The 17,871-nt window shown below is 41.4% G+C and overlaps 1 protein-coding gene across 3 annotated transcripts in view; it reads right to left on the bottom strand.

Annotated features, from left to right (window-relative positions):
• The window catches only part of LOC139371250 (nuclear receptor coactivator 3-like), a 34,621-nt gene that overhangs the window by 13,179 nt on the left and 3,571 nt on the right, over positions 1 to 17,871 (bottom strand). The window contains exon 1 of one of the 3 annotated variants that reach the window (XM_071111482.1): positions 16,610 to 16,629. The exons of the other annotated variants lie outside the window; for them this stretch is intronic. The gene's annotated coding sequence lies outside the window, so the exon portion shown is untranslated. Of the gene's footprint in view, positions 1 to 16,609; positions 16,630 to 17,871 lie in introns of those variants that run through there. 3 annotated transcript variants of the gene reach the window in all.

The following is a 17,871-nucleotide window of genomic DNA, read 5'->3' as shown; positions in this document are numbered from 1 at the left end:
TCCCTTCTTCGTAGACACTGCCCTTGTTTTCCTCCCCTGGACGGGCCTTGACCCACTCAGGGTTCACACCAGAGGAAGACGGCCACTACTTTCCCTTTCCCGCACAACAAAGAAAGAAAAAAAAACAAGTTCATTGTTCCAGCGCTTGAGAGGTAGGCTACGGCACACACACACACACACACAAACTGAAATGGGCAGGCAAGCACACTGGCACACAGACATACTGTCTTTCACACAATCGTGTGAGCTCATCATTCTGGAGTGGAAAACTGCAGAATGGATGAGAGCCGTTATGCAACCTCAGTCCAAAACTGCAGGCTTGGACATGTAGAGCACCACCTCTGACACTCCTAGGGGGTTTCTCAATATACATACATACTACCGTACTCCACACGCTCATGCTCCAAGTGCATTCTCCGAAGACGTTTTTGTGAAGATCAGATAGTGTGCAGAACACACAAAACATTTGAGAAGCACCCACACCCCCCCTACTGTATTACCTCATGCTGCACCCCCATTCACTGAACCTTCTTCCAGCCAGGACAATGGCAACAATAGTTACAGTAGCTAGCTGATGGTTATGAAGTATGTGAGAATCATAATCTAACCAGATGGCAAAAATGACTAACTAATGTTAATAGAGATGTCAATTCTTCATGGGTAGCTAGGTAAATTATTTGTGGCTAAATCTGGCTTGCTAGCTAATAGAAGTTGCTAGCCTGTTAGCGCTATTGACTTAAAGGGTAAAAAAAAAACTTTTTTTTTTTTTTAAACTAGGCAAGTCAGTTAAGAACAAATTCTTATTTACAATGACAGCCTACCACGGCCAAACCTGGGCCAATTGCGCACCGCCCTATGGGACACCCAATCATGTCCGGATGTGATACAGCCTGGAATCGAACCAGGGACTGTAGTGACACCTCAGATGCAGTGCCGTAGACCGCTGCGCCACTCGGGAACCCGGACCTACGCACACTACAGTGGGTATTGGGGCGGCAGGTAGCCTAGTGGTTAGAGCATTGGACTAGTAACCGAAAGGTTGCAAGATCGAATCCCCGAGCTGACAAGGTAAAGAAAGATCTGTCGTTCTGCCCCTGAACAAGGCAGTTGTTGAAAATTTGAATTTGTTCTTAACTGACTTGCCTAGTAAAATTATTTTTAATTAAAACATTGTAGGCAGGTAAAAAAAAAAAATATGCCCAAATTACATATTTATTCACTTATCAAGATAAAATATTGTAGCCAGGCAACATACAGTATGCGATGTGATTGGGCAAAATTTCAATCCGAAGTCAGTTTATTTTCTCTCGCTTCAGCTCAAACAATGGCCGCCATTGATTTCAAGAAAATGTGCCTATTTTTTTTACTTGGTTGCGTCATATATTTCTGTGCATACTTTGTTGAAGCTTCAAAATATGCATAAACGGAGTACGCATTTGATTTGTGCTCCTCCTTCACATACTTTGATCTGGACTCGTACACTGACCCTCCCGTGCCAGGAGCACAGTAGTATGCATTGAGAAACACTCCTAGTCTCCTGTAGAGCGCCACCGCGGACACACTCCTAGTCTCTAAGCCCTACGTCTCCACTGCATGCTCCCTGTTCAATCTCCTTTTCACCATCCCTCTAAAATCTCTTTCCCTCATCCCCCCCCCCCCCCACCTTAAGAGCAGAGTCCCGCTTGTCGGTACTGAAAGAAAAAAGGTCAAGCTATATAGCTTGACTGTATACAAGATATAGGGGGAAAAGAACAAGAAAGTGGTTGTATAGGAGACTGCAGTGAAAAGTTTAATTTCCTTGTACAAATCTTTCCGTTGCACAATATCATAAGGTGGTGCTGGTAAAGCATATGAATATTGGTTTCCTCAAATATTTTGACAACCATGCTGCCCAGTGGCATCAAACTGAATATATTTGCATACATGCACAAAACATTAAGAACACCTTCCTAATATTGAGTCACACCCCTTTTGCCCTCAGAACACTCAATTTGTTGGGGAATTGACTCGACAAGGTGTCAAAAGCATTCCACAGGGATGCTGGCCCATGTTGACTCCAAAGCTTCCCACAGTTGTGTCAATTAGGCTGGATGTCTTTTGGGTGGTGGACCATTCTTGAAACACAGGAAACTGTTGTGTGAAAAACCCAGCAATGCTGCAGTTCTTGACACTCATTCAAAGGCACTTCAATCTTTTGTCTTGCCCATTCACTCTCTGAATGGCACGCATACACAATCCATGTCCCAATTGTTTCACAGCTTAAACATTATTTAACTTGTCTTATCCCCTTCAGCTACACTGATTGAAGTGGATTAACAGGTGAAGTTAATTAATAAGAAATCAGACTGACATGGTGAATCCAGGTGAAAGCTAGGTCATTCCATTTGTTGTTCGCTTTTACTTCAACTTTTCAACAGACCTATACTCTGAAAAGGAAGGAAACAAATGTACAACAGATAGATATACCCTTTCTATTTCAGAGTCGTCTCGTCTGAACAGAAGCCCACCATGAACAAGTCACAACACGCCTGGCATTATGTAAATGATCCTGAATCAGCCACTTCAGCCAATCTCACAGAGATTGGGAGATGTTCGTTCCAGGTACGGGGCAGGTTTTAAAGTGATAGGAATTGAAAGCGGTTAACGGTTTTATAAGACAACATAGGCCTACAAAGTTTGTTGAACTAGATTGAGAATCTGGAGAATGAGGTGCAGTGTAAATGGCATGGACTCCACTGCACATGTTCACACACCTTCACCTGATTGTGTCCAATCCCAATCCAGTCAGTCTATGACCTCTGTCTCAGCACAGCCTGTTATGAGAGAAGAGACCAGTTCACACACTGTACACTGGCAGGTCTAAAGCAAGTTCTCTGACCAAAAAAAACAAACTGAGCAGTAAAGGGTCAATGGATGCTACCAGTCAGTCTGACAGACAGGACTAAGATAAAAAGGTGAGAGTTGGTGAACAAAATTAACCAAGCCCAATGTGGCTCCTGAAAATTGTAACGTAACAAACTGCAAGATAATTTGGCTATTTTGAGTTTGTTCACCAATTTGCTTTTATTAGAGATGTTTTAATGTGGACTATGTCCCGCCTTCTAAGCGCTACAGTAATGAGCGACCCCATTGGCTGGCTGATACTATTTCGAACAGAACCCACACGCTTCTATTTCCTGTTAACTTCTAGGTGACGGGGCAGTATTTTCATGTCCGGATGAAATGCATGCCCAAATTCAACTGCCTGCTACTCATCCCCAGAAGATATGCATATTATTAGTAGATTTGGATAGACAACACTGAAGTTTCTAAAACTGTTTGAATCATATTTGAGTATACCTGAACTTATGTAGCAGGCGAAATCCAGAGGAAAAACCATTTAGATTTTTTTAGGTCACTCTTTTCAATGGGAATCCAGATTTCTAAGGGACCTTCTTGCAGTTCCTATCGCTTCCACTGGATGTCAGTCTTTAGAAATTGGTTGAGGTTATTCCTTTGTGTAATGAAGAAGTACAGCCATCTTGAACGAGGGTCACTTGAAGGGTACTGTTAGATAGAGGCGCGTGACCAGAAAGCATGCTTCAGTTTGTTTTCTTCCTGTATTGAACACAGATCATCCAGTCTTCAATTTTATAGATTATTTAGGTAAAAAAATACCTAAAGTTGTATTACAAAAGTAGTTTGAAATGTTTTGGCAAAGTTTACAGGTAAGTTTTGAGATATTTTGTAGTCATGTTGAGCAAGTTGGAACCTGTGTTTTTCTGGATCAAACGCGCCAAATCAATGGACATTTTGGATTATATATAGACGGAATTAATCGAACAAAAGGACCATGTGATGTTTATGGGACATAGGAGTGCCAACAAAAGAAGCTCGTCAAAGGTAAGCCGTGAATTATATTTTTATTTCTGAGTTTTGTGTCGCGCCTGCAGGGTTGAAACATGGTTTCTCTCTTTGTTTACGGAGGTGCTATCCTCAGATAATAGCATTGTTTGCTTTCGCCAAAAAGCCTTTTTGAAATCTGACATGTTGGCTGGATTCACAACAAGTGTAGCTTTAATTTGCTGTCTTGCATGTGTGATTTAATGAAAGTGTGATTTTTATAGTAATTTATTTGAATTTGGCACTAGCGTCCCACATATCCCAGAGAGGTTAATTAAAATGTTTCATATTTGGTAGAACTTCATGGGAACATCGATTCTAAAAAGAAACAGGAAGCCACAGAAGATAGCATCCTGTTTGCATCCTCTCACCGTCCCCTGCATCATCACTTCCTGGATGTGGCCACCGATCCACAACATTTACATATTCTGTGCATCTGTCCCTTTCTCGCTCCATCTGCATCTTTAATACCCTCAGTACCAAGCAACGGTAAGCTTTCCCCGGTCCGTTTTCTTGGTAACCTAGTCACTTAATTTCCACATCATCCCCTAGCCCCCATTGGAGGGGGTCACCTGCATTATTCATAGGTCAACTTCCTGCCGACACACGAGAAAGTAGGTACTGCTAGCGTGGAAACTGTGTGCCTATGGGATCTTCCACGTAGATCAAATCCTAAGGGTCTCCCACAGCAACTGAGATAAAAAGGTACAGCTGAAGGCAGCTGAATATGATGGGGGAGGTGCAGTAGAAGTGAGGAAAATTAGGTATATTAAGGAGAGGAGGAAGAGCGTTGGGCTGAGCTCTAGAGCTGCAGTGTCCCTTGGTCAGGAACAGAATAGCGAGGATCCGGGGACATTCCAACAGAGCCTGAAATCAAGGCTGTAATCTGAGCTATGTGAGATGCAGGCTAAATAACAAACATGTCCCACCCAAAACAAAGAAAACACAAACGGACTTACCATACCACAGCTTTCACACAAATGTATACATAACCACAACATACTAAGCCGACAAGCCATCAACCACTGATGATACCATCCTGAGAGTGGGATCAGTTTTTTGTCTTCAAATATAAAAATAGTGGCAGAAACATTTGGAGCCTTTCTTTAACCATGTATAGCTACCCCCTCACCCACCTACTAGACACACACCCTTCCTCTTCCACACAGTCTTACAGAAACAAAGGCATCTACTGGATTTTAGGACAAGTACAAAAGGAAACAGAATTACTTCCTGTTTTTCTTCAAAGACCAGCCCCACCTCCACCTCGGGAGCATGCTTAAGAGTTCTCACACTTTGGGATGACGACAGGTACATTACAATAGCTGCTGCTCACACTGCTGGTACTTTTCTCCCGTGTCAACCCAGTGTCATATCCATTTTATACAATTGAACTAGACAGACTTGCGCACATCTACAAATGATGTGTTTTCACAACCATGTACAGTGCCTTCAGAAAGTATTCATACCTATTGACTTATTCCACATTTCGCGGTGTTACAGCCTGAATTCAAAATGGTTTAAATATATTCTCACCCACCTACACACACACAAAATACTCCATAATGACAAAGTGAAAACATGTTTAGACATTTTAGCCAATGTATTGAAAATGAAATACAGTGACAAATATTCCCATCCCTGAGACAACCACCTTTGGCAGTGATTACAGCTGTGAGTCGCTGGGTAAGTCAAAGAGCCTTGCACACCTGGATTGTACAACACTTTGGTGTATTGATACACTATCCAAAGTGTAATAAACCTCACCATGCTCAATGACTGCTTTTTTTTTACCAATAGGTGCCCTTCTTTGCAAGGCATTGGAAAACCTCCCTGGTCTTTGTGGTTGAATCGGTTTGAAATTCCCTGCTCGACTGAGGGACCTTACAGATAATTGTTTGCATGTGTGGAGGTACAGAGATGAGGTAGTCATTAAAATGCATGTTAAACACCAGTGTTGCAACTGATTACATGACTTAAGCACATGTTAACTCTTGAACTTGAAAGGGGTTGAATACTTTGACTGAATACTTTTTATTTTACCTTTATTTAAACTAGGCAAGTCCATTAAGAACAAATTCTTACTTTCAATGACGGCCTAGGAACAGTGGGTTTAACTGCCTTGTTCAGGGGCAGAACAACAGATTTTTACCTTGTCAGCTCGGGGACTTGATCTTGCAACCTTCCGGCTACTAGTCCAACGCTCTACCCACCAGGCTACCTGCCGCCCAGGCAGGCTTTCTATTTTTTATTCAATTTGTTAAGTCTAAAAATAGAACTACACTTCGACATTGTGCGTGGCAGTGACCCAAAACACTAAAATGAAATCCATTTTTAAAAATTCTGATTAGTTTTACAAAGGTGTTAAAAAGTCAAATGGGTGTGAATACTCTGAAGGCACTGTAAATGTGCCAGAGTTCACCACAGAATCCTAACAACCGTTTCATCCATTTGTGAAAACACATACAATTCTCATGAAAACAGAGCGAGTGAGCCAGAAAACTGACTTGAGATAAAGTTAAAGAAATACGATGCACAATGGGACTAAAGTGCAGCGAGGCAGACAAATGCCAAGTGTGTGTACATGTGCAGACTTCTAAAAAGTTCAGCTGTAAAAAAAACTCTAGGAAAGCCTCCATTATGAAGTACATTGGCAGCTCCAAATTCCAGTCAAACCCTGATGCAAGAAAAGCATGGGGGAAAACTTGAACTGTTCCTCGTCTGCACTTCAGAGCAGGACAGTCTGGAGTTGAATCTGGTTGCTCTCTCCTCCTCGGTCCATCCCAAGAGCCGTCACACACACACCCCACATGTAAAGTTTGTCCCATGTTTAATGAGCAGAAATAAAAGATCCCAGTCATTTTCCACACGCACAAAGATTATTTCTCTACAATTTGTATGCATCCCTGTTAGTGAGCATTTCTCCTTTACCAAGATAATCCATCCATCTGACAGGTGTGGAATATCAAGAAGCTGTTTAAACAGCATGCTCATTACACAGGTGCACGTTGTGCTGGGGACAATAAAAAGCCACTAAAATGTGCAGTATTGTCACAACACAATGCCACGGATGTCTCAAGTTGAGGCCGCATGCAATTGGCATGCTAATTGCAGGAATGTCCGCTAGAGCTGTTGCCAGATAATTAAATGTTCCTTTCTTGCATAAGCCGACAACGTCATTATAGAGAACTTGGCAGTACGTCCAACCGGCCTCACAACCGCAGACCATGTGTAACCACGCCAGCCCATCCGGCTTCTTCACCTACGGGATCGTCTGAGACTAGCCACTAGATAGCTGATGAAACGGAGTAATTCTGTCTGTAATAAAGTCATTTTCTGGGGAAAAACTCATTCCGATTGGCCGGGCCTGTCTCACAAGTGGGTGGGCCTACGCCCTCCCAGGCCAACCCAAGGCTGCGCACCTGCCCAGTTCATAGATGAAATCCAGATTAAGACCTAATTAATTTATTCATTTTTAAACAGTTCATAAGGAAATCAGTCAATTTTAAATAAATTATTAGATTTCCTTATATTAATATAAAATAACTGAAATTGTTGCATGTTGTGTTAAAATGCTAACGAGCACATAGCGAACATTTTGTACAGTTTGACCTAAACTATACAAGTAACTAAAAATACTACTCATTGATTTCTTGATCCAGGAGGGGATTATTTGCTGTTACCAAGTAAAATGCTTGATTTTGGAAGTAACTAACATGCAAACCAAAAATGCACAATTGCAGAGCATTTATCACATTTTAGAGAGTTACCTTAATTTATTTTACTAGGCAAGTCAGTTAAGAACAAATTCTTATTTTCAATGACGGCCTAGGAACAGTGGGTTAACTGCCTGTTCAGGGGCAGAACGACAGATTTGTACCTTGTCAGCTCGAGGATTCGAACTTGCAACCTTCCGGCTACTAGTCCAACGCTCTAACCACTAGGCTACCCTAGTTGTGAATTGCATAACGTAATTAGATCACCTGGAGCATGCTGCACAACAGTGAGTGACTCAGAAGGCTCTGGACTCTCATTGTGTGCTTGTAAACAAACATGACTGGGAACTACCATAAATGCCATAATAATGTGACAGGTGAAATGAAGAAAGCAATGTTCTTCATCTCCAAACGTATTACACAAGTTGACTGCAGTTATTTACTTAAAAAGTTGCTACGAACATAGAATTGTGTTGCACCGTATACCAGTACCACGGTAATATCACAGTACAAAAACATGATACCGACATTGTAGAATACTGTAGTACAGTTTCATATGATACTACAGACTTCAGCCCTACCGATCTAAAGAATTTGCTGGCGCCTGTTATAAAATGTTTACCAAGTTTTATTTATAAACTCAGTTGAATTGAAGCACCAGCCTCTAGTCTCTTGTACAGGCATGTCCAATAATATCCACTTCACTTCATGTACATATCATGTGTGGCAGCTGGAATCAGCCAGCCTCATCCCCTACCAGCCATCACTCACCTGTTTCTCTCTGTCCACTCCTCATGTGTGTCTATTCCTCTGTCAGTTAAAATATATAATCTGGCCGTGATGGCAACCAGGGATGCAGACCCAGACGAGTCTTCTGTTAGATTTATTACATTGGAACAGCGCGCAGAGGGCAATGTTGATGCATTGTATAATTTCATTACCTGTTATACCCAAGAGCACATACCAGTCTGAGTAGACTTTGCAAGTTCACGGTCATGCAGCCTCAGTGTCAGAGGGAAAATGGAGCACAGCTTGGCGACAGGCATGCAGCTTCACAGCAGAGAAACAGCTCGTCTCCAGCCTAAACAGTCAAATATTAACCATATTACGAGATGCCTCCATCCCCCATCTGGATTCACAGGCATTTCAGACATTTCACAAACCATGTCACTAATTATTGGTTTGACAGCACACATTGTTCAGTCATGTTGTCATCTAGCTAGCTAACAACCTGGTAAGTTGGCAGTTGGTTTAGGCAAATTTGATGGGCACTGCCAGAAAGGAAAAGGGTCTGCAATGCATGAGATGTGCTTCAAAAATGGTAGGACTCAAAGGCCTAAACTATATGAAAAATATTTTCTTTTGGTGCTCCTTAAATTCTGTTTTGTGCCTAATGTTTTAAAAGTTGGGAGCAATGTGTTTGTGAGGGAGATAGCGAGTGTGTGTTAACTGAAGAGTAAAGGTTTCATGCCGTTTCCCTTATTGACAATGACATGCATGTACATTCCTTCCTCCCACTCCTCCAGCCAAATCATAGGTAGGCTTTTGCAAATGAGCAAATCAGTCATTCTATGCAGTATTCGATTATACTCAGAACAGTGTGAAGCTAAATTCAATATGTTGTATTAAGTAGAAGTGTGAATTTCAATGACAGGTTTTTGGAGAACGTTTCGAAAACATGAACAAGCATCCGAGAGACAGGGTAAAGAGGACGCTAGGTCACAGATTTTTTTCCACCCTGGTATCATGACACTACGCCTGGTATCGTCTGCAAAAATTTTATATTGTGACATTGTTCAAATATATTTAAAAAATTACTTAAAATAAACTGTTATGATAAATCATCCCGTGGCTTTTTATAAATACCCCAGTACATGTTATCCTACCCCATACAATGAACACAATTGCATTTTATTGATGGCAACTTGAATGCACCGAGATACTGACGTACCATTCAGCCACTGCCATCCCCTCATGTTTCAGAATGATAATGCACAGCCCCATGTCCCAAGGATCTGTACACAATTCCTGGATAGGGCTGTTACTGTGAACGTATTCACACCGGCGGTCACGAGTCATGACGGCAGTCAAATTCTACGTGACAGTTTAGTCACGCTAATCAGGCTTTTCCAAGCTCTGATGCTGCTGATGGTCATTAGTAGCCTACCAAACTTGCTAACTGCCTGGTACTCAGCACTAATCACACTGACATCAATGCAAAAGTAAACAAAAATCTAATCAAACACTTCATGAGAGTATGAGCTCATGTTGCGCAACATTTCTATAGGCTATGCAATTGCATGAGAAAACAGAGTGATGGCCTTTATTAAAAAGAGGATCCATCAGCTTTCTATAGGCTAGGCCTACTATATTTATCAACTTCCCTAATGTCAAGCACATTGATTCTCTTTACAACAGGAGTAAAGCCTATCTGACTGGCATGAAAATGAACCAGGGGGGCAAAAAAAAAAGAAAATCCTCCATTCGCTATTTAAGTGCATAGATTACATGCATGTTTTCCTCTGCCCGTTTCAATGTGCATGATAAGGGTCCATTCTAAATCAAATTTCACACATTATTTTTTTATATGTAAAGATTAAATCAAGAAGTCCGATGGGCTAAAATTGTCACCTATCACTTGTGAATCACGCCCAGCTTGTGTGCAGTAAGGCAAGAAACAGTGTATGCCTTTTTTTCAACTTTAAAAATCATAGTCATACACACAACATGTAGCATAGCCCATAGGCCTATATGTTTTTATAAGGTTTGTATCACAAGTGGCTAAATAACTTAAAATTAATCCGCTTTACAACGGGTGTAGAGCTCAACTGGCATACATACACAGTGCGTTTCAAGTTGGGGGAAGAATTTAGCATAAAAATGCAGATTTATAATACAATCATTAAATGCATGGTCGCATCTGCAGTGACTTGAGAATAGTGTTTTCCCGCTAATTGATTGTATTTTGGAACATTCGTGCTTATAGCCTACTGCCGTGTGCGCATTGCTGCGCTTATGTGAAGAAATATCCTTTATCAACATTTTAAGCTAAATTCTCTGGCGTCATTTGAGGCTAGTGGTTGTAATACTTTGGGATCTATCGCGTCACACAACGGTCCCAGACTATGTTTGGAATATTGTGTTCTTACACAGAATAGGTCAACTTTTGTACTACGGGGGAATAGTAGATCATAGGCCAGTGTTTTTGCTGTTCGTTAGGCCTATATCTTGTTGGCCAACGAAATGTGGACAGTCCCAGTATCTTCAAAATGCGCCTCAGAATTGGATAAGGCTCACAGTTGTGTCCCCGATGCATCTGATCACGTGACGGGCATTGGCTAATAAGAATTGAGCTATCAGAGAGCTATGTGAGTGAGAGGCACTTCGGAGCATGCAGCCGGGAGAAGGGAATTATAAATATTATATTTAGCCTAAGGGCACAACGTTCACTGGATGCAAAAGGCAATACAGAGTAGCCGCATGTGCGCTCTCCCTCAAATCATTGAGAAAATATATTTTATTCAGCTACTGTATGTTCAATTGTATTCTTCATACTATAAAATAATGCCACTGAATGCTAATCTTATCTACTAAATGAGCTAGCGTAGCCCACAGCCATAGCCAGATCAGGGCCTAACATAAGGACAACTCAAGAGTATTGTAATCAATAAATGGACTTATCGTGGTGTATGCTATATTACATGGATTTAGACTTATTTAAATTGTAGATGTTCCAAAAAGGTCTGCATCAGTGGCTTGTAGGCTACGCGTGGATGCTAAATGTGTTTGTTAATTACCGTGAGATCAGCAGTTATTTGCTTGACAATCACCAAATTACAACATTTCATGACCGCCACAGCCCTATTCCTGGAAGCTGAAAATGTCCCAGTTCTTCCATGGCCTGCACACTCAGACATGTCACCCATTGAGCATGTTTGGGATGCTCTGGATCACTGTGTATGATGGCATGTTAAAGATCACGCCAATATCCAGCAACTTCGCACATTCCTCAGGCCACAATCAACAGCCTGATCAACTCCATACAAAACGCCAATGTCACGCTGCATAAGGCAAATGGTGGTCACACCAGATACTGATTGGTTTACTGATCTGTGACCAACAGATGCATATCTGCATTCCCAGTCATGTGACATCCATAGATTAGGTCCTAACTGATTTAAAATAAAATCTTTGAAATTGTTGAGTCCATTTCTTTTTAAAATTCAGATCAAAACCAGCCTCATAGCGCTGTTGATAGCCACACTCCTATCAACAGGAGGCAAGGACTGAAAGGAAGGGGAGGGCAGAGATTCTACACAAGAAAACCATACCTGTACTTCCTTGTTTACAGCATAGAGTAAGAAAAGGGAACAATTGGTAGACTAACCTCCAATGGCTTATTCAGAGAGTTGCAACGATTAAGGGATATTCAACTAATCACAACCCCACTACATAGCACCAACAGTGAAAGTGTGTCTTCTCTGCATGTTTTTTCTGAAGAGGTGAGTGTGTGCACATCAACATTGAAGAGTGAATTATTGGTGCTGCAGTGCAGGTAGTTCAAAGCTGAAAGGAGCAGACATTCAAAGCACAGCAGCTTCTCCTCGAGAAGGCACTCCCTCTCCATCCCCAGAGCCATAGTAGCACAACGCACACATTTTCCTGCTTTAATTTTGAGTGGAGGAAAAACAGGGGGATATAAATGAAGGTGAAGACAAAGAGAAGAGATTAATCTCACTCACTGTGTGTGTGTGTGTGTGTGTGTGTGTATACAGCAGAGGGAGAGACAAAGAGAAGTCCTGCAGGAACATCTCTTCCATCATTAAAATAGACAAAGAGCGTGAACGAGACTGGACACGAGCACACTACACAAACACCAAATGAAAGTGTACTATCATAATCCCCTATATTAACTTCCTTAGGGCATTACTACAGTCTCTGAACATGCTAGTTAGGTTGTTATTAACTACTACCCCATCCCCCACACACCATCTTGCAACCTATAGAACACAGACCATGGCTAAACATGATCACAGGGCTAATATTATGCTAATGAGATCATTAATCAATGGCCAGAGACTTATCTGACAGCACAGAGTCAAGCCTGCAATGCCCCCATTCTGCCTTTGAGATAATATCAGCATCCTCTCAGTCTCCTATTGAAGAGGCTATGGAGAGGGAAGCACACGGTACCTTAACCATATTTTCAAAAGACATCCATAAATCTATACCATCAACTCTTGAATTGAGGGTAAATGATATGAACAATAAAAATGTATAGAGGAGTGCTAATGTTATACCCCCACCAACCAGGTAGGGTGCTCACAGTGTGGTGCTCAGCTGAAAAGTCAACATTCATTTCAGACCGCAGCTCAGCAGATTTCCCCCTTACTCGCTCCTCCCTCCATGAATCGGTGGAGTAAACACAGGAAGAGAACAGTCTCTGTTCCACACCAGAGCTGGGCGTTCCTGCAGGGTCAAAAGTTTAGCATAGTTTTAATTTCACCTTTCCTCAGCCAATTGCAGCAGCTGAACTATGACCCCTGCAAAGAATTCTACTCAAATGGTCTGATGCCAGTTTCACCACTAATTTTTTATTTACTGAATCTTGTATTTTTTTTGTGTATATTTTTTTTAAATCCCACTCGGCCAGATAGTCAGAAACGCTATGCAGAGAAAAAGAAGCACCAGTAGCTTTCAAATAAGAGGATGATTGGTCTTACTCAGATCAGGTTACTCATGAGTTAAACTGAATCTCCACTAATAAAATTAACACCAACGCATTTATAGGTGCAAGTGCTCAACTTGATCAAATAAGTTCAATTTCTCTCCATAACATCTCCACTGGAAGTGGGAACCACAATTCTACACAAGTGGAGGTTAAAGAATAAAACCTCTAACATTTATTTATAGGACCATTTGTGTCAAGCCATCTCAATAGTTGTCATTGGAGCTGAGCTGGGTAAGGGTGTAACAATTTTTAATTTGCAATTCTGGGTCAGACATTTGATGTTTTTACTAAATTTCTTGTATTAGATAAACAGTAAAGTCCTGAATCAAAGTACAGCATAATAGTGGTCAACGTAAACGCAATTCGCAAACCCAAATAGCCCACAATTTAGACTCACGCCAGTCTCACTCCCCTCCTTCTGTCCAGCACTGGGTCAACACCACATGCTGCACAGAGTCAGATTAACACTATTAAAAGTAGAGGTTGACCGATTAATCGGAATGGCCGATTAATTAGGGCCGATTTCAAGTTCACAACAATCGGAAATTGGTCATTTTGGACACCGATTTTGCAGATAAAAAATAAATAAAAATGTACACCTTTATTTAACTAGGCAAGTCAGTTAATTAAGAACACATTCTTATTTTCAATGACGGCCTAGGAACGGTGGGTTAACTGCCCTGTTCAGGGGCAGAACCACAGATTTTACCTTGTCAGCTCGGGGACTTGATCTTGCAACCTTTCGGTTAACTAGTCCAACGCTCTAACCACCTGCCTCACGAGGAGCCCGCCTGTTACGCGAATGCAGTAAGAAGCCAAGGTAAGTTACTAGCGAGCATTAAACTTAATCAATCATAATCACTAGTTATAAATACACATGGTTGATGATATTACCAGTTTATCAAGCATGTCCTGCGTTGCATATAAAATCGATGCAGTGCGCATTCGAAAAAGTACTGTCGTTGCTCCAACATGTACCTAACCATGAACATCAAAGCCTTTCTTAAAATCAATACACAGAAGTATATATTTTTAAACCTGCATATTTAGCTAAAAGAAATCCAGGTTAGCAGGCAATATTAACCAGGTGAAATTGTGTCACTTTTCTTGCATTCATTGCATGCAGAGTCAGGGTATATGCAACAGTATGGGTAGCCTGGCTCATTGCGAACTAATGTGCCAGAATTTTACGTAATTATGACAGAACATTGAAGGCTGTGCAATGTAACAGGAATATTTAGACTGATGGATGCCACCCGTTAGATAAAATACGGAACGGTTCCGTATTTCACTGAAATAAATGTTTTGTTTTTGAGATGAGTTTCCGGATTCAACCATATTAATGACCTACGGCTCGTTATTTATGTGTGTTATGTTATAATTAAGTCTGATTTGATAGAGCAGTCTGAGCGATGGTGGGCACCAGCAGGCTCATAAGCATTCATTCAAACAGCACTTTCGTGCGTTTTGCCAGCAGCTCTGCTGTTTATGAATTCAAGCCTATCAACTCCCGAGATTAGGCTGGTGTAACGATGTGGTGTGAAATGGCTACCTAGTTAGCGGGGTGCGCGCTAATAGCATTTCAAACGTCACTCGCTCTGAGACTTGGAGTACTTGTTCCCCTTGCTCTGCATGGGTAACACTGCTTCGAGTGTGGCTGTTGTCGATGTGTTCCTGGTTCGAGCCCAGGTAGGAGCGAGGAGAGGGACGGCAATTCTAAAGTGACTATAAGAACATCCAATAGTCAAAGGTATATGAAATACAAATGGTAGAGAGAAAAATAGTCCTATAATAACTACAACCTAAAACTTCTTACCTGGGAATATTGAAGACTCCTGTTAAAAAGAACCACCAGCTTTCATATGTTCTCATGTTCGGAGCAAGGAACTCAAACGTTAGCTTTTTTTACATGGCACATATTGCACTTTTACTTCTCCAACACTTTGTTTTTGCATTATATAAACCAAATTGAACATGTTTCATTATTTATTTATTGAGGTATTAAGTTAAGTGTTCATTCAGTATTGTTGTAATTGTCATTATTACAAATAAATATAAAATTAAAATCTGCCGATTAATCGGTACTGGCTTTTTTTTGTCCTCCAGTAATTGGTATCGGTGTTGAGAAATCATAAATCGGTCTAATTCAACCTCTAATTAAAAGTGTTTAAATGACTTGAGGACAGGGTGGATACAGGGGTCAGAAGGACCAAGCTTTTTAAAGGAGGGAGGGGGCCATACGTTGGGTATTAGAACACTCAGATTCAAAGATGAACTCATAAACCCACCCGGCTGAGCAGTCATCTACTGACAACCCAAACGTGGTTGTTTTTGACTCAACGGCACCACGCTCTACTCCATCTGTTAAGTCAAGCTTTTCCAGCTAATCACAGCTCTCATAGGTCAAAACACCACAAATTATATGACTGTAAAAAAGTATAACATATACATTCTACCATGGTAGTTCTCTGTTCTAGCACAGAACGACCCAAACACTGGACTCTGAATCGTGTCCCCTGAATATCTGTATAAAAGCCCTGTGGCAGGGTGAGCGAATGTTCTTCAAAAGGCAGCAGAGAAACATTCAGCTTTCACCACCCATTTGGACAAGTGAAGCGGTAAACAACATTTGTTTTGTACTTTGAAAGATAACCTTTGACCTGGGTTGAGGTCAGAGGTTGTCTCCACATGTTAATGGCATTTCATTAGGTAATATAAAGCATGAGGGTGGAGCCTCAATGTTGGGTGCCTCTTTTACACACAAGGAAAGACTAGCTTAATTTGCCAGGCTAGTAACAATATGGGAAAGAGAAAATAAAATCTGATCAAACAGGAGCTTATTCTTTTGCAATTGGATTCCCATCTGCACATTATTAACCTCTTCTGACCACAGGGACCTATCAAAGCAGTGGTAGAGTCTCTTACTCTTGGTAGTGCCCATCAGTTGAGGTGCATAAATGCAGAGCAAAGACTCAAACACCATATTCAGAATCAAAATGTGTTTACTTGTGTGCCACCCCATAGCTCTGAGTATTGTGAAAATGACAGCAGTGCTGCACTGCTCTTAAAACAGGGATTGACAGGTATCGGAAAGCAACCCTTGGATTGGGTGTTAGCTTAACGAAAAACCATATAAAACAAGTGCAACATCATGGTAACAAACGGGCATAAGTGACAGCTAAGTGAATATGTTAATCTATTCCGCAATAGTCCCCTCAACCTGAAGTCAATTAAGACTATTTAACTGCAGAAAAACATTACAATAAATGTATTATCATACTTTGGTGTTAACAGTGTAGTAAATCTGCAGTCTGCTCGCTGATCGACCCAGAATAGCAGAGGCCTCTCACTTCAGGGTGGAAGACTTAACTCTCCTCCGAACTGTGGAGGGGCAGAGACTGGGCAGAATCAAAGCAAGGTGGCCGTGTAGCAGTTGAGAAGTTCATCCAGAACTGACACGCTCTCTCCTCACTGCCTGCCTGACGTAGAAAGCATCTGGTAACATTTATCTCACAAACCAAACTTTTTTTCCTATTCCTCTTTTTTTTCCCCCAGACTTTATAAAAGGGGGCCCTAAACAAAACACAAATAGTCTCACTAACATTTTACAATAGTAACAAAACCAGGGCAGGGAGCTACCCTCCCATTGGCTTGTTCAGGTGAACCAGTTTAACGAGCATTCTTCAGCCAAGGGAGAGAAAGTAAGACTGGTGGGGAAAAAAAAAAGAGCTGTGCCCCCCTCTCTCTTCCTCATAAGCTATTCCCTCTGTCGCCCAACCAGCAGTGACTACAGAGTACTAACTGTTCCAATGCCTTAGTGGTTATAAATTGGAATTGGGTGCAATGATTACTTCAGGCTGCACGTTTGGCTTTCATAAGTTTGCATGGCTCAGGCTCACATATGGCAGAATTACTCCGGCATTTGGGTATTACCTCAGAGTTGAACGAGAGGGGAATGCATGAATACGAAGTGATACTAGCGGAGCCACACTGCAATCTGTATGAAATGATTGAGACCAAGGTTTGGTGTCATTGAAGGGGAAACCTCTGTTTTAGTTGCTCTACAGTTCCTACTCTTCTGGTCTTTAACACACTCCATCTGAGAAGTCAGTCCTAAATATTTAATCAGCAGGAACTGAAGTCTCCACTCCAGTTCTATCTCCGGCTCTTTCCTTTCAGGGGAGAGAGAAGAGTTTTGCTTTAGTTGATTCAACAAACTAACCTGTTGCAGGTATTTGTGAAGCGTGTGGCTTTGAGGCCCCTCGGGTATGTCACGTGCATGTCAGCTGACATGCACAGAGAGTTTCCCGTCACCAAATTAATGACCTTGAGGTTGTCATGTGGGCTTGTCTTCTTGGAAATGTAACTTTATAGCGCTCTCTCCAACAAAAACATTCAATGCTGTAAAAAACAAATCCTAACAGTTTTACTAACTATTACAGATGTGGTTGTCATACCTAGTTACCCGTAAGTCTCTGGATAAGTGTGTCTACTAAATTACTAAAATGTAAATGTGTAAACTTTGTAGCCCAAGTGTGATTT

Source organism: Oncorhynchus clarkii, chromosome 17 (assembly GCF_045791955.1).
Source record: "Oncorhynchus clarkii lewisi isolate Uvic-CL-2024 chromosome 17, UVic_Ocla_1.0, whole genome shotgun sequence".
Taxonomy (NCBI): domain Eukaryota; kingdom Metazoa; phylum Chordata; class Actinopteri; order Salmoniformes; family Salmonidae; genus Oncorhynchus; species Oncorhynchus clarkii.
This window is presented reverse-complemented; position numbering and strand designations above follow the sequence as displayed.